The sequence below is a fragment of the Microtus pennsylvanicus genome, chromosome 14 (genome assembly GCF_037038515.1).
Source record: "Microtus pennsylvanicus isolate mMicPen1 chromosome 14, mMicPen1.hap1, whole genome shotgun sequence".
NCBI classification, from domain to species: domain Eukaryota; kingdom Metazoa; phylum Chordata; class Mammalia; order Rodentia; family Cricetidae; genus Microtus; species Microtus pennsylvanicus.
The window spans coordinates 49114328-49137990 of NC_134592.1; positions in this window are offsets into that span (position 1 = coordinate 49114328).

Consider the following 23663-nt stretch of genomic DNA (forward strand, 5'->3'; position numbering starts at 1 on the left):
GTTTCGGTTTCTCCGGAAATTCGGGATCAACCTACCCCTGGACCCAGCAATACCACTCTTGGGAATTTACCCAAGAGATGCTCTATCACATGTCAAAAGCATTTGTTCAACTATGTTCATAGCAGTATTATTTGTAATAGCCAGAACCTGGAAACAACCTAGATGCCCTTCAATGGAAGAATGGATGAAGAAAGTATGGAATATATACACACTAGAGTACTACGTTGCGGTAAAAAACAATGACTTCTCGAATTTTGCATGCAAATGGATGGAAATAGAAAACACTATCCTGAGTGAGGTATCCCAGGCCCAAAAAGACGAACATGGGATGTACTCACTCATAATTGGTTTCTAGCCATAAATAGGGTTCACGGAGTCTACAATAGGCGAATCTAAAGAAGCTAAGTAAGAAGGTGATCCCAAGGAAAAACATATAGTTATCCTCTTGGATAAGGGAAGTAGACAAAATTGCCGGGGGGAAAAGTGGGATCTTGGGGGTGGGGTGGGATGGGGGTTAGGGGAGATGGGGAGAGAAAAGGTAGAAGGGAAGGAGGGTGGACTTGGGGAAACAGGAAGATCGGGATAAAGGAAGGTTGGATAGGGGAGCACGGAACCACAATTCTTAGTTAAGGGACCCACTTTAGGGTGGGCAGGAGACTTGACCCTAGAGGGGCTCCCAGGTGCCCAAGCTGAGGTCCCCAGTTAGTTCCCTGGGCAGCTGAGGATAGGGAACCTGAAATGACCCTACCCTAGAGCAATACTGACGAATATATTGCATACCATCCTAGAACTTGCATCTGGCGATGGATGGAGATAGAGACAGAGACCCACACTGGAGCACTGGACTGAGCTCCCAAGGTCCCAATGAGGAGCAGAAGGAGTGAGAACATGAGCAAAGATGTCGGGACCACGAGGAGTGCACCCACCCACTGAGACAGTGGAGATGATCTACTGCGAGCTCACCAAGGCCAGCTGGACTGTTACCAGAAAAAGCATGGGATAAAACTGGACTCTCGGAACATGGCGAACAATGAGGGCTGATGAGACGCCAAGGACAATGGCACGCGGTTTTGATCCTATGCAATGTGCTGGCTTGGTGGGAGCCTAGCCAGTCTGGATGTTCACCTTCCTAGATATGGATGGAGGGGGGAGGACCTAGGACGTACCACAGGGCAGGGAACCCTGACAGCTCTTTGGACTGGAAAGGGAGGGGGAGAGGAGTGGGGGGAAGGGGAGAGGGGTGGGAGGAGGGGGAGAAGAGTGGGAGGAGGGGGAGGGAAATGGGAGGCTGGTGGGAGGAGGTGGAAATTTGTTTTTTTTTTCTTTTCTTTATCCTCCTTTTATCAATAAAAAAATTTAAAAAAAAAATCAAATAAAAAAAAAATAATCAATAGAAGAGCTGTATGGTTAAGAGAAATCCCATTAATAACAACTTAGCAACACAGACAGTCTCAGCATATGTCTCCAGATTTATAAGGAATATAACAGAGTAAAGATTTAAATTGATCCAAATTACTACAAATGAAATAATGGGCTTGGACATACATATATTGGCCAACATATCTATCGGTCAGCTTGATCACAGCCAAAAGCCTTACTCTGTGTCTAGATTAAAATCGGAGGTGATGGCGGTGAAGCACTCTATACTTGAGCAGAACTGAAAATCAACCTTACTGTAGGAGGAAGATCCTAAGAAGTTTTTGAGACTTATTGAGCCAGTCTGGAAGCTCTTGGGCCACGATTCCAGAGTCCTTTGCATAGTACTTTCAGGTTAGGTTGTGTTCTCCACAGTGCCATGTTGACTATCCAGGCTCTCTGAACTCATCAGCATACCACTTTCCAACCAGATGATCCAGAACTAACGGAGGTAAGCTCCTGCCAAGGGGCACTCCCCTGGGAAAGCAGACCTTTGCCCACAAATGCCAACTTCCCAGATGATCAGCAATGTTGCAGAGATCCAGACAGTGCTGCTGATCTTCCTTGGGACTTTGACTGTGAGAGGACCAGAAAGGAAACTGGGTGAAAAGCCTTTTGGCATGCAGGAAAAGACCAACAGTCATGCAGCTTTTGTGTTAGAGGGTAGAGCTGATTTTATACCTGTCTGATGGTCTAATTAGTGGCAATTATTAACGGGGAGTTGCTTTGCTTCAGTGACCGCACTTCTAAAGCTGACGCTAAACACCTGCCTCTCTAATCAACACAAAACATGCTTTTCAGACTCCACTTGACCCACTTCCACCTCTGGAATCAGCAAGCATTGCTCAGGAAAGTGCTGCCTCCTGTATCAGAAGGGGTGAACGCCCTTCCTCCAGCTCTTTCCTTGCTGATCTCAACCAAGAGGGCAGAGCCTTCATGGTCTAATGTAGTAAGGAGCTACAGGCTGTGTTCCACTGCCTGGCTCCTGGCCACCGGCTAGCTTTATACCAGAAATAACAACACACAAATTGTATTCATTTAAACACTGCTGGGCCCATTAGTTCTAGCCTCTTAATGGCTAATTCTCACATCTTGCCCAACCCATATTTAGTAATCTGTGTAGCACCAGTCTTAACGGGAAAGATTCAGCATGTCTGACCTGGCGGCTTGCTTCAATCGTGTCTGCCCTGGAGAGGAGAGGCATGGCGTCTGCTTCACTTCCTTTTCCTCCCAGCATTCTGTTCTGTTTACTACGCCCACCTATGTTCTAACCTATCAGGCCAAGCAGTTTCTTTATTAATTAACCAATGAAATCAACAGATTGATATATGACACTCCCACATCAGTCTAATTACCTCCAAAAGGCCTTGATTCTTGTGTTGGTGTCAAAATTATTTGTGGTGTGTGTGTGTGTGTGTATGTGCCCCTGCACACGTGTATGCACGTGTATGTATTGCCTATGCATGCTTGAGAGGACCAGAGCTGGATATCAGGTATCCTCCTCTATTGCTGTCTGCCTTATTCCTTTCGGGAAGGGTCTCTGACTCAACCTGGAGCTTGCCATTTTTCTGCTGAGCTGGTGGCTTGTAAACCACAACCATCTTCTTGCCTCGATCTTTCCCAGTACAGGGTGGCAGGCAGGAGGTTGGCACAGAGGTTACAGGGACACTCAGCCACACCTACCTTTCAAGATGAATTTTTGAAGGCACATAAACACACGCTTACTCTTTAAGATTCATTATCTAAAAAATAGAACATTTTAGACATTTTTTATTACACAAGAGAAATTATTTTTATAAACGAATCTTTTTAAGATAGCATCTCCCTGTACAGTCCAGACTCGCCTTGGTCTCTAGATTTGCCTACGCCTTCCAAAGGCGGAGGTTGCAGAAGTGTACCACCATGCCTATCTAACAACTTACTTTTAATTGTTTGATTACTAATTCATGGGAACTAGTTATTAATTTTAATAGCTTCCAGGAGTATCGCAAAGGGAGGCTCAGATTTAGCATCTTTCAAGCAGTGGGGATTTCCAATCCTCAAGGTAAGGAGCATAATCTTGAAAGGTTGACCCACTTAGTGCACAACTCACAGTATACCAATTGGCAACTCTGGGTTTTACCTACATATAAAATCAGCTTCTTTATGGATTCAACCTCCACGGATTAAAAACAATATAAGCATCCACATGAAAGGCTGAGCTAGCACAAGTCCACATTAATGAAACAGCATTTGCTTGCATACTAATGCATTTCTGTAAGTAGTTTTGTTGCATTAATTGAAAAGAGAAGCCTGACTTATGTTCTATGTACATTTGATGACAAAGGCCAACTGTGGTAGAGGCAGTTATGCCACCTTCTTTGAGGATTAGGGCTCAAAGATCATAATGGAAGCCACAAATGGTAACATCTGGATGAGCCGAGTGGGACACTATTGTAATGCTCATTCCATAGCAGGATGGGCTGCACAGCAAACACCTACATTCGCATGGAAGGAAGGCCAGTGTCATGGCTAACCATTCCTCTCTTCAGTGGCACTGAGTTCCGAACGTGTTTGTTTCTGAATTCTTTGGTTACTGGCATTTAGAAAGAGTAATGGCAAAACAAACAAACAAACACCTCTGTGTATGTTCTTTCTGTTTATAAATACAACTTCCTTTCCCTTTATTATCAGCTCAGCTTAAATACCACTGGAAGCTCTCACTTCACTTCACTCACTTCATTTGGTAGGCCGCAAGCCTCGGGATAAAATATGGAATAATAGGGTTAATTTAAGGTATAAGAGCCAACTAGCAATATGCTTAAGTGATTGGCCAAGCAATGATTTAGTTAATATAGTTTCTGAGTGATTATTTTTGGTCTGGGCAGCTGGGAAGTGAATGCCTCCAAGTACAGCCTACTATGCAAATCAAAGAATGATTTTTTTAAAAAAAGCAGAAGCAGAAGTGTTATGTAAATTGACATCTAACAGACAGGCCGTTGGGAACTTCCTTCAGAGAGAAAAAAGGCAGAGAATAGCAGTTTGCAAATTATTATAATTGAAAATTTGGAAACCATGACTTTGTGAAGTAAGAAACCTACACAAACAGGGTATGTGTTGGGGACACAGTTCTCTAAACTGTAGCCTTTGACTGAGGAGGACAGCAGAGTCTATCATGGTCAAAATGCACGGTCAAAACTGCCAATGGATAGAAGATAGGCATGCTTAGGATATCAGGCAAAACCTCACTTTCTTCTACAGTTGAAGGGATAATTTTGAACCTTGGTTTTGGAGATAGAACATGAAGACTAATTTAGTATATATATACATATATTTTCTGTAATTTTGAAAAATTAAATTTGGAATTTTCTGCTTTCAGTACTTAGCACTCAAAAGAGCTTAACATGGCCTTGTACTTGTAGACTTTAGCCCTCCATAGTGGAATTTGGAGGGGTCCCAAGGGGACCTTACCTGAAAATGTAGACCAAAGGCACCAGTATTCAGACATTTCCTTTCAAAGTTCTCTTTGACATGTACAAAAGCAGGGACATTTGCCTGCTAGTATCTGATGTATTTCGTAAATATGTAGAGGAATAACTAAGAAAATAAAATTGGCCTTTCATTACAGTACCCAGATTTGGCTGATACTATTAATTGCATGTGTGCATGTGTGAGCATATGTGTTTATGTGTCTTATGAAGATAAGAAACAGACTAGAGTGGATTACTCTTCCCTGGAGGCTGTGGCAGAGCTTTATTAAAATCCCAGACTTGGTACAGAATGAGATATTTAATCTCAAAAATCTTAACTCCATAATGCAGATTTTTGGATTTTAGAGTATTGTAAATTCAGAGATGTGTAACTTGCAAAGTTTCAGCTAATATTCCAAAGTCTTTGGGGAAAACTTAAAGTATGAAACCCTTACGTTTTCACTCATTTTAGATAATGAATAATCTGCCTACAATACATGCATCATAATTTTAGGTACTAAGAATATATATAATATATATAATATATTTGATTAAAATATTGTTATGACAGTCAAGCTGACATACAATATACCCATATAGTAATATTAGTGATATCATATACAATTATTGTAAAGGAATATTGTAAGAATTGCCCATTATTTCATTACCCTCTGCAATGATCAACCGCAGAATTTGTGATCTGTAATGGCACATTATAATTGTAGGTATTTATGTACCTAGAATAAGCTTTTGTGTGTTGCCTTGATATTCTTCCCTTATTATGGACTTTTTTTAATGGGAAAATAGTGAAAAGTTTTCCCTTTTAGCTATATTTAAATATTGGTTGCTTATTCCTTCTGTATCAGCATTCCTAGACAATTGTCGTCACCATTCTCCATTCAAAGTAGGTCTTTAAGGCCAAGGTTCCACATATGAAGAAGATCGTGCAGTGCTTACCTTTTTCAGTCTGGCTCTTTTCAGTGAACACACTGTTATTCAGTTCCATAGGCTTTGCTGCAGATGATAAGATTTCATTCTTTCAAGGATGAACAATATTTTATTGTGTACATACCGCACATCTAACTTACTGCTTGTGTTGTCAATGGACACCTAGTTTATTTATATCTTGGTTATTTTGAATACTGCTATTGGGAGTATAGATATTTTTTCACTGTATATTCAAACCACATCTAAGATATGAACATTTTATCTCACCATTTTGGATAATATAGTGTTAAGCGTCATTAGAAAGAAATTCAATGCATTTTCTTCTTCCTTCCTTCTTTCCTTCTTTCCTTCCTTCCTTCCTTCCTTCCTTCCTTCCTTCCTTCCTTCCTTTTTTCTTTTCTTTGGTTTTTAAAGACAGAATTATTTCTCTGTAGCTTTGGAACCTGATAGACCAGGCTGGCCTCAGACTCACAGAGATTCCACCTGCCTCTGCCTCTGGAGTGCTGGGATTAAAGGTGTGGACCAACATGGCACAACTTCAATGCATTTTCATGCCTTATGGGTATCTTTCTTCCAGCATAATCCTATTTTAGTTTTTGTTAATCAAAATATATTTATTATATCAATTTGCTTTATAGTAAATTTCATTAAGTGGGTTGTTACTCAGAAACTGTTTGTAACCAAAATAACTGTGGCTGAGTTTTGATGTGCCTTAGTTACTTTTGTATTGCTGCGATAAAACACCAAGACCCAAACAAAAAACCCAAACAAACAACAAAACAAAGCAAGCAAACCAAAAAAAAAATCCGATCAGGACCAAGGTAATTTAAAGGACTAAGAGTTTGCTTTGGCTTATAATTCCAAAGAGTTAGAGTTCCCAGGGCAGGGACAGCATGACAGCAGGCAGCAGGTGTGGTCATAGGAACAGGAACCTGATAGCTGGCATCCTCTATGGAAATCAAGAAGCAGGAACAAACTGCAAGCTAGGCTTTTTAATTTCAAAAGTGACTCCTGGTGACCTACTTCCTTCAGCACTGTTACACCACCTCTCCAAACAGTGCCACCAACTGGCAATGAAGTGTTCAGATGTTCAAGACTATGGGGGACGTATCTCATTCCAACTACAACAGTATGGCCACCAAATCATGCCTTCTGTCATTCTGTGCTTCGAATTATTTGCTAACCAAGCAAGCGCTGAGTGCCTCACTTAAGAACCATTCATTGATAGAGGGACTTTAATCTGCTCCTTTATGACTCTGATAAATTATGAACTCGTAAATGATTCACTCGTTGTCTACTTTAGTAGCTCCTTTTCATTAATGAAATTATAGATTGAAAGATGTCAAGTGTTTCCACAGTTGCAGTTCACTTGAGTTTTGGGCTAGGAGAGAAAACAGGGGCATTACAGACCACTATGCGAAAAAATTAAATTGAACAAAGTTCTCAGCAAAGAGAACAAAAGAACAATACTATGAACATTCAGAGTCTTTATGAAATTGGAAAGGAAACAATCCAATTAACTATAAGACATGAGATAGGCTTTTCAGGCAAACAGTTACTGCAATTCTTAGACAGTTCAGTTGTAGTTAGGAATAAGTGGGGGACCTCTTGGTTCTGTCGCATAAAACACAAATGTACAGAATAGCCTACTATTTTCTTCCAGGATGGATTTCAAACCATGGTAAAACTTATCAAGAAATTACTAGAAGATTGGATTTTAAAATTCATTCTCTTTGAGTGATCATCTGTGTTGCAACAGTTTAGCTAATCTGTACTAGAACGTAATAACTTGAGTCAACAAGTCTGAGGAATTTATTTTAAGTGCCATCGCATAGTGATAAAAAGAACAGGTGCCTGACTATTTTGCAAAAACATTTCTTTCTTTCTTTCTTTTTTTTTTTTTTTGCAAATTCTTTTAACCTCTTTACTCTAGATAAAAATGAACTGGTGACGTTATATTTTTAACATTGCTTCCTCCCTCCATTTAGCCAATTGTAATGCTTTACTTAATTCCAATGCATTTCTCCCTATAACAAACTAGTTTTCATTGTTCTGAATAAAAAGTTTCCATAAAACTCCCTAGCACCTCATTATATGTTTTAATGATTGCAATAGGGCAGAAATAGAGCAGTGAGATCAGGCGTCCCTCTGCCCTTTCCTCTGTTACTTCTCTCAGGTTTCACAATTTTCTTCCACTGTATTCCATGTAGAAGAATCACATGCCATTGTATCTGGACCGATTCATTTTGGGACAATGTAGGTGCGTCATGGAGAACTTAATGTAATAATTATTTAACCTAACCATGCACAACAGACTACTTGAAACTTCTTTTTTATCTATCTATCTATCTATCTATCTATCTATCTATCTATCTATGTATCTATCTATAAAAGATTTCTGTCTCTTCCCTGCCACCGCCTCCCATTTCCCTCCCCCTCCCCCAATCAAGTCCCCCTCCCTCGTCAGCCCAAAGAGCACTACTTGAAACTTCTTGCTTTTCTTTCTTTCTTCAGTGCTCTAGCTGGGTTTGAAATAAGCATTTTGCATCTCTTCTGGTTGAGCTTGCTGGTTAAACCTTCCTGCAAATCAATTGTTGGTGGCTATACTATCTAGTCAACATTCTATTGTCTATTCAGTAACTGTCTATTCAGTAACACTTCATAGAGTATCAGTCAATTATTAGATATTATTCTGAATACTAGTTTATGTTGTCGGAGGGCACTTGTTTGTTTTCCAGCTGCCCACACTCCCAAAATAATCACACAAAAACTATATTATTTAAATCATTGTTTGGCCAATCACAAGCATACTGATAGCTAGTTCTTATATCTTTGGTTAACCCATTTCTATATTTTATATTTTACCATGAGGCTCATGGTCTACCGGCAAGATTCCAGCTGGCAGCTCATGTCTTTCCCCTCTGGTGGCTCCACGGCATCTCCCGACTTTGTTTTCTTTCTCCCAGCATTCAGTTTAGTTTTCCCCTCCTAGCTGTACTCTGCCCTACCACAGGCCAAGCCAGTTTCTTTATTCATTAACCAATCAAAGCCACACATATACAGAAGGACTTCCCACATCAAATTTATATTTTATATAAATGAATAGGGAGATATATAAGGAGAAACACACATCATGTAAAATACAAAGACTTATATAGGTACCTATTGATAGAAAGAAACTGTGGTATATTATACACAATGGAATACTGTCAAGCTATTAAAAGGATGCCATTCTGTTGTTTGCAGGAAAATGCATGGACCAAGAGAACATGCAATGTAGAATTGTTGAGACCCAGAAAGACAAATGCTGACTGTCCATTCTTGTATATGCAAACTGAAAAAGATGAATATGATTATTAGAGTATGAGAGGTAAAAGGAGACTGGATAATGGGTCTTAAAGTACAAAGAATAAATCCCATGCATCTTAGGGCAGTGGCATGAGAAGTTCATTATGATTGATGTATTTTTGTGGAGATCTAGAAGAGAGCAGCTTAAAGGCTTTGAGTGTAGAAAAGTGATGAGAAGAAATACTCACCATCATGACTGGATCAGAGCACACAGTATGCGTACACTGAAATTTCACACTATGCCCCACTATTATCGTCAGCTATTGCCTCTTTGTACACCACTCCTTCACTCCAGAAATACGACTTTAGAAAAGTCTTAGGGCAGAAATAAAGCAAGTCATGAGTGAAGGCTGAGAATAAGAATATTTTAGAAAGAGTTTTTGACTTTTAGGTTACTTTGCTCACATGAGTTTGTTAAAGAAAGGGGCAAGGTATGCGAAAGGGGTGGGTTAAAAGGGGAGACTGGAGATTGCAGGGCGATTACTACACACAGACTGTATTGCTCATGGCTGCTTTCCAGAGTGGTGGCCAGATTTCAGAGAAGAGATGAGCAATGTCAAAGATCCATCTCAAGCAGAAAGCTTGCACCCAAGTAGACCCTTGTGTCCCATTAGGACCCAGGAACCTGTGGAGGCTTTTAACTTTGAAGTACCTGTCAGGCAGAGATACGGACTATATCTGTGGTTGAATTGTTGGGTAGGATCTTGGAAGCCTGTTTTAACCCCAGTGTGTGTGTGTGTGTGTGTGTGTGCGTGTGCGTGTGTGTGTTTGTGTGTGTGTGCATGCACGTGTACCAACAGTGTCTTGAATTTAGCTTTTTTTCACCTGAAGCAAAACAATGTTGATTTAAAGTAAAGTAGAAGCAATTTAGAGTTACATGTGAGTTTGTTGAGTGAATGGGATCATTCCATGCTACATTTCACTCACCCTCAGTGCAAGTCCCATCCTGCTCAAATGGTAAGCATATTTGTGTCTATTTAATTGAAAGCTTGTTTGAATGCTGTCTGGAGTTTATTTATCAAGGATTTGGCCTTTTATGGCAGCATTTCAGCAGCTTAATAAAAGCTCATTTGGGAAAACTGATTTCCCCTCTGCAAGCAGATGTCAGTTGCAGATAGGTTCTTGGCTAGAGGTGGAACTCTGTGTCTACTTCTGCTTGTCAGTTCTAGAACCCTGTCTGTCTTGAAGCTGTGCAGGTCTGGATATGCTGCTGGAGTCTCTGTGAGCTCATATGTGCCGCAGTCCTGTTGTGTCTGCAGGACACGACTTCCTTGGAGTCGTTCATCAGCCTGACCCTGAAAATCTTTAAGCAGACTCTTCTGTCTAGATTCCTGAGCCCTGAGGGGAGGGCTTTGGCGATGACATCTCATTTAGGATTGAATGCTACCCTCTGCACAGTGTCCAACTGTGGTTCTGTCTCTTTTCTCTTTTTCTTTTTAATTTTCTTCCAGACGGCATTTCTCTGTGTAGTTCTGGCTGTCCTGGAACTCACTTTGTAGACCAGGCTGGCCTCGAACTCAGAGATCTTCCTGATTGTCCCACAATAATGGACTCTAACCTGGAATCATAAGTTAATATAAACAAACCCTTTGTCCCTTAAAAAAGAAATGTTCACTAGGGTAAAGGTCAGTATTATAGCTGAACTCCTTTATCTATATTTGATACCCTTTACATGTTAAAGTGCATTTTAATACCCAAGCTCATGGCTTAATTTTTAAGAAATTATTCTTTCATTTGAAGAGACTTTTGAAAAATAGAATGTTACTGGTGACTTTTATTAACTGTAAGAAATTATTCTGTGCTCATTTTATGGTCAGTTTCAGAAACTGAGAAGAGTCTAACTGGCAATTCTTGTCTGTCCCTCAGAAAAATGATTGTGAAGAGGTTTCTTGGCTAACATTCATTATTCTTCAAAATGTTTACAGATTATGATAAGCCATTGGACTCTGATGTTACTAAGCTCATGGGTAGAAATACTGCCAGTCCAATAGGGTTGTTGTAAGTCTTTCCTGCTTCCTCTTCCCTAAAGGAGGTGCTAACAGATCTTAGCTTACCTGAAGCCAAGAAACTGGAATGGACTCAGATAATGTTTTCCCAACTAGCTTTTAATGTGTGGGCTTTGGAATAAGATATTCAGATCAGAGATCACAAGAGACAACCAACTTTTGGAGGGGAGAAATATTTCTATAACGACAAGGTTCTAGTATACGCGCTTAAGTGCAGACTCCAGGTATGCTACAATCTCGTTGTCTGCCCAGATCTCATCTCACACTCAGTGCTGGGAACAGTAACTAAATAACCCCACTTCTCTTATCTTTCTATCAGAGAGAGAGTCGAACTCCAAAGGATACAATCTGAGCAAGGGCCATTACCTGGGGGAGTGGGGACTCTTCTGCCTCTGCCAGGTCTCAATCCAGAACAGAACCCCAGTGATCCTAGGCTAAAAGGGTCGCCAGTTATTTGCCTCCCGCAAGCTGGAGTCCTGACACCGAGGAAACGTTCTTTCTTCGACATGGAGACGTATTTGTCTCCAAGGAAAGTTAATGCTTGACACAGAGAAAAGTGCTTATTTAATTGGTCCCCTAGTAAGAGAACCAGCAGGTTTGTCACTATCACAGGAGGGAAGCTGGAATTAGAATTGGGGACACATGCTCACTCTAGTTAATGAACTGCAATAAGTTGGGGGGTAGTATTAGTGTTTGTTTCCTGATCTGAAGGAGAAATTGGGAATAGGGTCCTTTTTTTATGTGTGGATGGCGTGTGGTAAAATGCAGCAGGTTAGTAGGCGTGCTAGTCAGCAGAATAGGGTCAGCATGAGTATCACGAGATAGCTATTGCTTATAGGAATTAGACCTTATATAATTTAGGTACTAGTGAAGAACTGGAAGGGGAGGATCATAAAAGAAATGCCTTTTGAAAAACTTCCACACTCTCATAATGGCTGCATTACTGGCCTATTTGAGAGATCATGTATATTTAGTTACCAACGCGGGGCTACAGGGAGGAAGCTCCCTGGAAAGTCTGCGGTAAGCTCTTTTGGTTACTGCTTTCTCCTTTGCCATGTGTCTGCTGAGGAACTGGGTGTCTGCCCATCTCTTGTCCATCAGTAGTGATAGAGTCCAATAGTAATAGCTTTACTTCTTTACTTCAAATTTCACGCAAATCTTTATTTATTTATTTATTTTGGTTTTTTGAGACAGGGTTTCTCTGTAGCTTTGGCGCCTGTCCCGGAACTAGCTCTTGTAGACCAGGCTGGGCTCGAACTCACAGAGATCCACCTGTCTCTGCCTCCCGAGTGCTGGGATTAAAGGTGTGCTCCACCACCGCCCGGCTGCAAATCTTTATTTTGACAACGTACCTTATGTAGCAAAAGAGATCCTGTGAACTTTGAAAAACAGTATCAGGGCTGTGAACTTAGGGGCAGTGGGACCATCGAAAGCAGGAAGTAATATCCTCATCATAAGGGATAAAGGCTAAGTCTTGAGATTCTTTGTTGGAAATGGTGTAAGGAAAATGACAGGCCAGCTAGAATTTTAACTTTGTCTATCCCATTTGCACTTCTCTTCTGACTGTTCCCCTAGTGAGTAACTTCATAGTTATGTTACAGTTTGGTCTGTTAATTTTCTGGTGACTAAGGGTAAAGAGGCAAGAAAAAAGAACTGCAAAAAATTTAATTATGAATTTGTTAGTTGCCCCGAACCTAAGTGAGTAGAGCTTTATAAACATGGGTTTACTTTTGTATAGTGTGAGAAGTCTGAGTGAATTCTTTCTAGGGCTGGAATATGGGTTTAGTGAGGTCTGGTAGGACTCAGGTTTTGTCTTTCTCTTTCTTTCTGTCTACTAGTTCTGACATACAGGCTTTGTGCTTGTGCTTACTGTCTTATGATCTCCAAATGTCTGCCTCCAGCTTCAGGATCACACCTGTTTTAATAGAGAAAAAAGGAGCAGAGGGGCAATTTTTTTTTCTTTTCATGAAAAAACAGAAAACAGCAAAGCAAACAAACATATACTATCACTAAGGCCTGCTCTTAGACCTCCATGTGTATCGTATTGACCAAAATTGTATCTTACGGCACCTTTAGTCTCAAACAAGAATGATGTCATGTGGTGTAGTGGAAAGGAATTAACTACACAATTTCAAATTGATCAAGATCGAATTCTGAGACTGTGGAAAGAGCCCAACTTTGCTATCCGCTAGAACATAACATGGAGAATATGGTTGCAAGGAAGAAAGATGTGGTGTCATGGTGGGAGAATGTTTGTGGTTGCCAAAGACCACAGGGAATGCCTCATTGGTCTTTATTTTCTCCTTCATCCTGGCAGAAAAGGGGACGCCGACCTTCAGGGGGGATTGGGTTACAGACACCTGTTAGTTCTTAGTGGCAGTACAACCAAGAGGTCACAATTCTGGTGAATTTTTTTTTCTGATCCAAAGAAAAGAGAACCAAAATTTCTGAATGTTCCTACAATCAGCAAATGGCATTCTCTAATGTGGACGGTGAAGTTGTCATTTGGGTTAGATCTCTACTACAGGACTTCCTGAAGATTGTCAAATCACCGGTGTTATCCCTTCATTTTTTTAAAAATTAAATTAATCAAGATTCTCTGATTAAAGGACATAAAGACTTTTAGCTTTTTCTTGCTAAAACTTTATAATTTAAAAATTTAAACATCTTGCCAGAAGGATTTTGGTGTAAAAGCACTGTTCACTTTGTGATGGTCAGGAAGAGAGTAAAAATATCAGGGGCAAGGTAAGTCATTTAGGGACGGTCCCCAGGACCTATTATTCCTTCATCCAGCCCATATTCCAATAGTGCCATCATATTGAGAATCCATCCAGGCAGCAACCAACTCTCTAGATCAGGGCCCTTAGAATCCATATACATCCCCCAAACTTACTCTAGTAACTAAGTTCCTACACGTGAGTCTTTTGGGAGACACTTTGCATCCAAATCATAACACTAACTTCTTGACATTTCTATTTGGATGCTTGACAGATTCAAATTCAATTACAGTCTTGATGAATTCAAAATAGGGCCAAGTTTTTATTTCTTAAATTGTGTCCTCACCTAGTTCTCTGTGTTAGGGTTTAGTGCCATTTTAAACCTATATATAACCATTTATAAACCATTTATAACCCAACAACAACAACAACAACAACAACAGCAATGGAACTCTCTCTGTCTCTTCTGAAAGACAACACATGTCCTGGACTTTTAAGTTTCACCATTTTTAAACAGTTTTAATGAAGTATAACTGTAAGTAAAGAACCCTAAAGTGTGCAGCTGGTGATCTTGGACATACTTATACTCACGATGCTATCACTGCGATCAGAGGCATATCTACCACCTCCACAGCTTCCTCACACTCTTTTGGAGATACGGTAAGGGCACTTAACATGAGCTCAACACTCCCAGGCTCATTGCATTTCCCCCAGAAGTGGAGATGGAAGTATCCACGGAGATAAAGATGAAGAAAAATGTTGTACACACATAATGCAATATTAGTCTGTCTTGAAAAAGAAGGAAACACTTCAACATGTGACAACATAGAAAATCCTTACTCCATGATGAGGGCATTATGCTGATTGAGATAAGACAGTCACAGAAAGATAAACGTTGCTGCCACTTAAATGAAGCACCCACAACAGTTAATCTTAAATATTTCAATTGATATACAACTTTCTGTCTTTGTTGCTATAACCCTTTGTTACGCCACTTCTTTATGTCAGGTAAGCAACACAGCTGCCTGGGTGGTCTTTCTATTTCTTTTTTAGCCATCCTCAATGTAGTCTCTCAACTTCAGCTGGAGTGAATTGGAAACTCAAATTAATCATAGGACTCTCTGATTAAAACACATAGTGAACTTTTAGTTTTCTCTCACTAAAAACTTTGTAATTTTTAAGAAGTCGACCTACAAGCTAATAGGTTTCATTATGGCATTTGCATGCACAAAAGTTATCACACTTTGTTCTAATTAATCCCTCCTCCCTGCAAATAGGAACCCGTTTGCTTTCCCATAGCTTGTATTCCATTACCATTTGGTCCTTCTCCTCTCATAATCTCTTTTTCAGCTGTATGATGTCCACGCGTATTATACACATAAATAGATTAAAATGTGAAAGAATATGTGTGGCATTTTTCCTAGTCTAGTTTATTTCATTTAACATAATGCTTTCCTCTTCCAGGCATTTTCTTACAGATGCCATGTTTATTTTTTCTGCATGGCTGTATAAAATTCCATCATCTGTATTAGCAAGGTTTCTTTATCCATTCATCTGCTGATGGACATTCAGTCTGATTTGTCTCCTGTCTATTGTGAGCAGTGCAACAATAAACACTGATGTGCAAGTAAGGTTTTTTATTTTTTCGACAAGGTCTCTTTACATAGCATTGTCTGCCCTGGAACTCTATTAGAACAGGTTGGCCTCAAACTCATAGACAGCTGCCTCATAAATGCTGTGATTAAAGGCATGCACCACCATGCCTGGGTGAATAAGATCTTTTAAGTCTTGACCAGAAAATATCTACATCATGTGGCGCCAGCTTCCCCCACTAGTTCCATGTCATTCCATGCTTGCAGTCTGTTTCAATCACATGATTATTCCGTAGGTTCTGGGACATAGTCCTACTCCCCCCACCCCTTAGGAAACTCTCACACTTTCTCTTCAGCATAAGCCCCACTGTTTCTCCTCTTCCGTTTTGTAAACCTCAGTCTTTGGAGATTGTTCTTTTGTGCAGCTTTGATTAGGGCAGGTGCTCGAGACATGTGCTCATGACTTTATATCCCTCTCCTAAGTAGAATTCTATCACAGTTTATCTGCATGCCCTCACTGCTGTAACAAGCTACTATAGACTGGTTGGTACCTTAGCAATCGGTCTAATCTCAGAATTTTGAGCTAAAATTCCAGGATCAAGGAGTTTATCCAGTTTGATTTTCCCAAAGCCCCTCTCTCACTCCCTGGAGATTACCACTCTTATGATCTGCAGACAGCATTTTTCCTTGTACATCCCTGGGGTTCTTTTGTGTGCTTTGAATTTCTTTTTCAGATTAGATACCCAAATGAAGGGTCTTATTTCGCTTGTTTCAAACACAGCTGCTTTCTGTGGAGCCCAGGGTAGGACTTCAACTGACAATTTAGGATGGGGAGCAATATTCAGCCCACAACAGGCAGTGTGGAGCTCTGTAATTACCCTTGTCTAGTCATCTGTAATTTCAGTGAATACAAGGATATGGCTGTGGAATCCCCCGTGGTCATTACCCAATCTGGCAGCACCGTAGACGGACCACTTGTTGAATAAATGAGTACTTACAAAGCAGAAGAGCCTGGCAGAGTAGATGACATCATAACACACTGCAAACGGCAGGTGATGCTAATGGTGGTGACGAGACCGATGGCTCTGCTGATGCAGGGTCATGCTTGCTTTGTCCTGAGGACCTTGATATCTTACAAGGCATTGGCTTCTGAGGTCGTCTTGCTGATTTAAATACTTGGTCTTCCATGCAAGGCTTTAGCCGAGTAACTACAGTTCAGGGCAAACCAGAAATAATATAGCTTTGGTATTTAATACTTACTGATTTAATTTAAGTGGGTGTGTTTATGGCAAGTTAATTGATCTAAAAAATACTGTTTAAAATCTCTTTAAACAGAAGTCTTTACTCAATGTTTTGTCTGTTGCTTTAAGGGATATAGGTTCAATCCTTGGCAGTTTTGTGCTCACGCCATTTTTATCAGTGATAGCTCAGTGTCTGGCAGCTTGAACACCAGAAGTCCTCATCCCCAGTTGCATCAGCCCTCATTCATTCTTAATTGATTTGTTTACTTTAAAATTTATATATGTATGTGTGTGGGTACGTACAGGTACCTGCAGAGGCCAGAGCTGAATCCTCTGGAGCTAGAGTTTCAGACACTTGTGGGCATCCCAATGTGGGTACAAGGAGCTAAGCTAGGGCACTCTGTAGGAGAAGTACCTGCTTTTAACCACTGAAAATGGTCTAAATGTAGTTAAAGAAAATATTAATACTCATTTTGCATTCAAGACATACATACAAGTTTAGAAAATCAATGCAAATTAATTCAACATAACAGGCACAAAATAATTAATAGGCCCCGAATATGGTGTTTTATTTCATTAACTTCTTTGTTCCCAATTTTATAATAAATATTACAGAATTTAAACTATTATGTTAAATAAAATATCAAGGACTTTGTGCCTCATGTATATTTTCCAATAACAAAGAGCTGGGAAAATTGCTAATGCAAGTAAGAGTTGACACATCCAACAACCAAACAAACTTACAAGAATTTCTTACATGAGGGGCAAGAGAGAGAGCTCGGTAGAAAAGAGTAAAGAGTTCTTGCTGCTCTAGCAGGGGACATGGGTACAGTTCTGCATACCCACACGGGGTGTTTCTGAACCACTTCTAGAGGCAAAGTATCTAAAGCCACTTTCTGGCCTTTATGGGCACCAGACACATACATGTTACACTTACATACATCAGACCCTCTCACACGTACACCACTATCTGCGACTGGGATCCCAGGACCCTGTCTTGGGGTAGGAGGGAATGATAAAAGGACAGACACCCAGAAAGCCTGGAGTCAGGTGGGTGGTACACACTTTGATGGACTGGCAGTAACTGCACAGCAACCCCAGCCTCACTGTGCTATGTAGAGCACAGGGAGAAGGCTTAGCAAGTCTGGGTCTGAGGTCTCTCTGTAGGTGAGCAGTCTCAGTCTATAAACATTTGGGGCGGGGGGAGGAAGCTGCAGTTGCTAGTTTGGGCACATACTAGTCAATCATTTGTGAACGCTCATCCTTATACACACTGTTAATTTTCATACTCACACCAGTGCAAGGCTTTGTCATTCCCACGGGCCTGACATGTGGGTTCTTGACATTGCTGTTTCCCATACCAAACAACACACTCAGGATTTTCTCCATGACTCATACACATATATGTGAAATAAAGAATTAATATTTCTTAAAGCCAGGAGCTAACTTGATTTTAGAGTTCCTTAAATGAAAGGCAAGCAAAGCATACACACACACACACACACACACACACACACACACACACACACACACACAAATTAAGTCCATTTAGTGTTGCTTATTTTATATGTACGTGTGTTTAGGGCTGACCACTTGGGATTGGAGAACTTATCTGGGTCTTATCCTTGGAGAAAACCCTTCCTCCCTATCTCAGCATCCACTGGTTGATGTAGGCCTTCCTTCAAAGGTAGGCATTGTGAAGTGCCCCCATTCATGATGGCATATTAATTCTAATGGTTATTATGCAGGTCTTATTTAGGAAACCACACTGTTGACATTTCATGGGCGTAGCTTGCCTGCCATGTCTAGAAGGTGCTGTGTCAGCTCTGCTTGTTTCTCAGGCTCTTACAATCCTTCTGTCCTCTCCTCCATTCTGTTCCTTGAGCTTTAGGTAGATGTACCAGTTGGGGCTGAGCCCCCCATGGCCATTTTTCCTTGCATTTTTGCAAGCTGTATAGCTTTGTTGTTGTAGCCTCTGCAAAAATATGCCTTTTGGGTGAAAGGCAAGAACTACACTTCTCTATGGATATAAGGATAAGTATTCAGATACAATTAGAAACTACATTAATTTAGGAAAGTGGTAGTCTTAGGTTCTCTAGGGTCTATGATCCCTCCATCTGTAAGTAGTTAACTAGGTTTACACTACCAGGCATGAAAGATAACACTAAAGATGCTTGAAAAAGCCGCAGGGAATTGTTATTTTATGAGCTTACTCATGTACATACACAGACTCACACACATACACTCACTAAACATCACACCCATTAAATGAAGTTACACCACATGAGATCACAATGCTAGCCCCCTAGCCATAGACTATCTAATAAAACCCCAGTGTCAGGCAAGGAAAACTTTTCTTTTGAGTTGTTGGTCAGGGAAGCCCAAGAGACTCTCAGCTCAGCCTATTTATTGTCTACCCATCAAAATCCCAGCAAAATTCTTCACAGACATCAAAAGAACAATACTCAACTTCATATGGAAAAACAAAAAACCCAGGATAGCTAAAACAATCCTTAAAATAAAGGAACTTCTGGAGGTACCACAAGCCCTGACTTCAAACACTACTACAGAGTTACAGTACTGCAAACAGCCTGGTATCGGCATAAGAACAGACAGGAGGACCAATGAAATCAAACTGAAGACCCAGATATCAATCCACACATCTACGAACACCTGATTTTTGAAAAAGGAGCAAAAAATATAAAATGGAAAAAAGAAAGCATATTCAACAAATGGTGCTGGAATAACTAGATATCAACATGTAGGAGAGAGCAAATTAGATCCATATCTATCACCATGCACAAAACTAAAGTCCAAATGGATTAAAGATCGGAACATAAAACCAATCACACTGAACCTCATAGAGTTCTCAGAAAATTAGGAAACAGTCTACCTCAAGACTCAGCGGTACTGCTGTTGGGTATATACCCCAAAGTTGCTCAATTGTAACACAATGACATGTGTTCAACTATGTTCATAGCAGTAAGAACCTGGAAGCAACCTAGATGCCCCTCAACTGAAGAATGAATAAAGAAAATGTGGTACATTTATATAGTGAAGTACTACACAGTGTAGAAAATAATGACATCTTGAAATTTGCAGGCAAATGAATAGAACTAGAAAAAACCATACTGAGTGAGGTAACTCAGACACAGAAAGACAAATATAGTATGTACTCATTCATAAGTGATTTCTAGACATAAAGCAAAGAAAAACCAATCTACAGCCCACAACCCCAGACAACCTAGACAACAAAGAGGACCCTAAGAGAGACATACATGGGATCTACATAGGAAGGAAAAAAAGACAAGATCTCCTGAGTAAATTGGGAGTGTGGGGGTCATGGCAGAGGGTAAATGGGGAGGGGGAGGAAGGAAAGGGAATGGAGAAAAATTTATAGCTCTGTAAAAAAACTCAGCCTATTGTCATTGCTGCTGGTTGCCTTTTAACGCTTGAAGGTAAGACCCTATTGCTGAAAACATTATACACTTTGGACACCATATATGAGGGAATCAAGCTGACCTGGAAGCCTCTTCCTTGAGGACTAGCTTTCCTAGTATGAGAAGGTGCTATGCAAGCTGACAAGAGAAAGGAGCAATCATCAATCCTAACCAGCTATAAAGTCTGTGTACAACTACTTTGACTAACCCAGCTATATACCCCCAATGGGGATACAGTGGCACCTCCATCTTGGGAGTAACCAACAGCTTTCTAATTGGACTTAAATCCTCTCAAGGGGTGAGAATTCATGCCTTGGGACTAAAAGTTTTTTTTCTGGCCAATTTGCTTACCAAGAGATACAGTTCATCTTTCTGAACACTAGATGTCAGAATTACTTCAGCATGAACACATCCTGGCACCCTGAGAGCCCAAGAGTGTGACTATCAATCACTCCTTGGTACCCTTATTAGTGTCTGAGGGTCAGGAAAGTTCCTTCAGCATCAGAGAGCTGAGAAAGACCTTATCTCTGAATAAACTAAACAGGAAGTACATTTTCAAAATAATTTTTATTAAGCAGAAGAAAGATGAAGTGTAAGAAGTTTAAAAGAGCAAAAGGTAATTTTTGCCTAACAAAAACAACCACCTCCATATGCTGTATGCCCTTGCATGCTAAGCACGGTACTAAGCACTTTACATATATTAACCTATTTAGTGTTTCCTTGGAACAACTGCAGCAGGACGCTCATTCTTACTATCTCCACAATTTACATCCAAGGAGCCCAAGGCACAGAAAGGTTAGAGAATTTGCTCAGAACCATAAAACCAGAAAGCAATGAAAAATTGACTTAAATATGAGACAGTTTTCTGAATTTTGCCCTTAACTACATACTGTGTGACTTTACCTTTTCAGTAGACCACAATGGAGAGAAGAATCTTTGAAAACAATGCATGCCATGAATATTTTGAAGGAAACATTTAAAAATTACCGAAAATATAAACTATATATTTGTGAATTATTACAATAAAATTCCCTGAAATATGAAATCTTTTTTTCTGAAAATTTTTCAAAAAAAATGTTAACTTCCCTCTTTGGAATGCCCCTCAGTTACAAATGAATGTTGTTGAATCAACAACCCCTTCAGGAAGCATGCTAGTGCTATTTGTGTGGCTGTTGTCTATGGGGGGACTCTCTGAGTTGTGGGTAGCAATGTGGGAAGATGATCAGTAAACACACCTTAGTGCCTTGGGTTCAGTCGCTAGCACTGGGGAAAAATAGGGTTCGGTTGAATAAAAGTAAGATATTTGAAGGAATCTTTTATTTGAAAATAATTTCTAACAGGTGTGGTGGCAAATACCTGGGATCAAAATTTAGTTCATATTTAGTCAGTTTTCTTCTTAAACAAAAAAAGCAAAGTGGAAAACCCTATAATTTGTTGATTATCTATCTATCTATCTATCTATCTATCTATCTATCTATCATCTATCTATCTATTTATTTAATTTGATTGTTTGCAACATACTTGTGCCATGATGCGTGTGTTTTTTACACACTGTGGGAAACATGAAAGATTTATTCTCTGCTTCCATTATGTGGATCCTTGGATTGAACTTGGAATGCCTTGCTTGGTGGCAAGTACCCATTGGACCATCTTTTTGGTCTTTGTTGCTGCTTCTAATCCAGTTCTTTTACCATTTTGATTGATTTCTTTAGATCCATTGCTTTTCTTTTAAGGTGAAATTGTCTTGTGCAAAGACTTGTGTGAATTTTATGGCTGCTGAACATCACTGAAACTCACATAATTCTAATTAGATACTGAATACCCAATTAAACAATTTCAATGTTAATAGTCACAAACTTTTGGGGGAATTTATCACATTGTAGTCCCTCCAAATATATTCAATTCTTTTAGAATACTTTACAAGGTTTGTGAGGGCCCTTTCGATCAGATTATCCTTTTATATTGGAAGGATACCAGTTTGCATGTATCTTTAAAATGTGAACTTTATGGAGCAGCTCGCTGTATGGAAGAAGCCAGGGTTGTAAATAGGTTGTGTTTTGCTGAGCACAGCTTGACCCTGAGCAGGCATGTGAAAGACTATGACTTAACAAACTGTGAGCCTTGTGTTTTGCAGGCCTTGTTTCCAGGTAGGTGAGTGTGTGTGTGTAATTATATGTGTGTATGTATGTATGTGTATGTTATGTGTGTGTATGTGTATATATGTCTCTCTGTGTGTATGCGTGTGTGTGTATTTATGCAGGTGTGTATATATATGTGTATATGTGTGTGTGTGTGTAAAACAACTCACATTCTTCCCATTTCCTTCCTCCTTTCGGGTACTTGCTGGTTTTCCCTTATAGAACAAGAGCCCCGATCTTCCTTCTTCTGACTCTCTGGTTGCTGACCTGTGTAAATTCACACTAGCCTAATCAGAAATTAAAATTCACTGGAAATATTCACTGGAAATCAGATTGTAGGAGGGAACCAAGACAAAGGTCATAGCCTGTATGTCTGTATTGTATTGCGTTGTATTGTTTTTAATCCCCTGACCAAGAATTCAGGAAACGTTTTCTGAATATTTCTGCTGCATGGTACTAGGGTTTTTGTTAGATAGTCTCATGTATGTATATATACATATATACATATTCATTGTATAAAATTTGAGGTAAATATACATTTTAGGTAAATATAAATTTTAGGTAGATATAAATATGTCTTTTCTCAAGCACCTCTGCTATTATTTATCCACAAAATTTTATTTTACAATAGATACAGGAGTAGAAGTGAAAGAAGTGAACTAAAGTACGGAAAAATTTTCATGTTTGTTATGTTTTCTCTCTTTTCTTGACCTTCAATTTTCTTCGAAGGCTCAAATAGCTTTGAGAAAGGTATTGAAGCTGCAGTTACAGGTGACAGTGGAGGTTCTGCCAGTCACTCAGTCACTGCCTAGCAATCTGCTTATTCTGCTAATCCATTCTTTCCCTCCTACCCACCAATCATCCACCTCTTCTCTTCTGGTCCTTTCTGACCTCTGCCACCTCTCTGTGCTCTTTCTTACCCAACCCTACCTATCCACTGCACATCTCACTTAGCCACTTATTTTCGAACACGACTGCAAGAGGCTGCACGGAACGCTTTCCAATTAGGAACGATTTGATTGAGAACTTGCCAGTAAGCAGAGCCCTTTATGGAGAAATTGGACAGAAGGGAAGAGAACTTTGGAATAGAAGCTTCTGGGGCTGGAGGGATGGTTCAGAGGCTAAGAGCACTGGCTGCTCTTTCAGAGGTCCTGAGTTCAATTCCCAGCAACCACATGGTAGCTCACAACCACCTGTAATGAGATCTGTTGTCCTCTTCTGGCCTGCAGGCATACATGCAGGCAGAACATTATAAAATAAATTAATAAACAAACACATAAATAAACAAATCTTTAAATAGTAGCTATGGCTTGAAAGTTTAGAATAGTAAAAGTGTACAGGCACACTACAGAGTTAGGTTTTGAATTA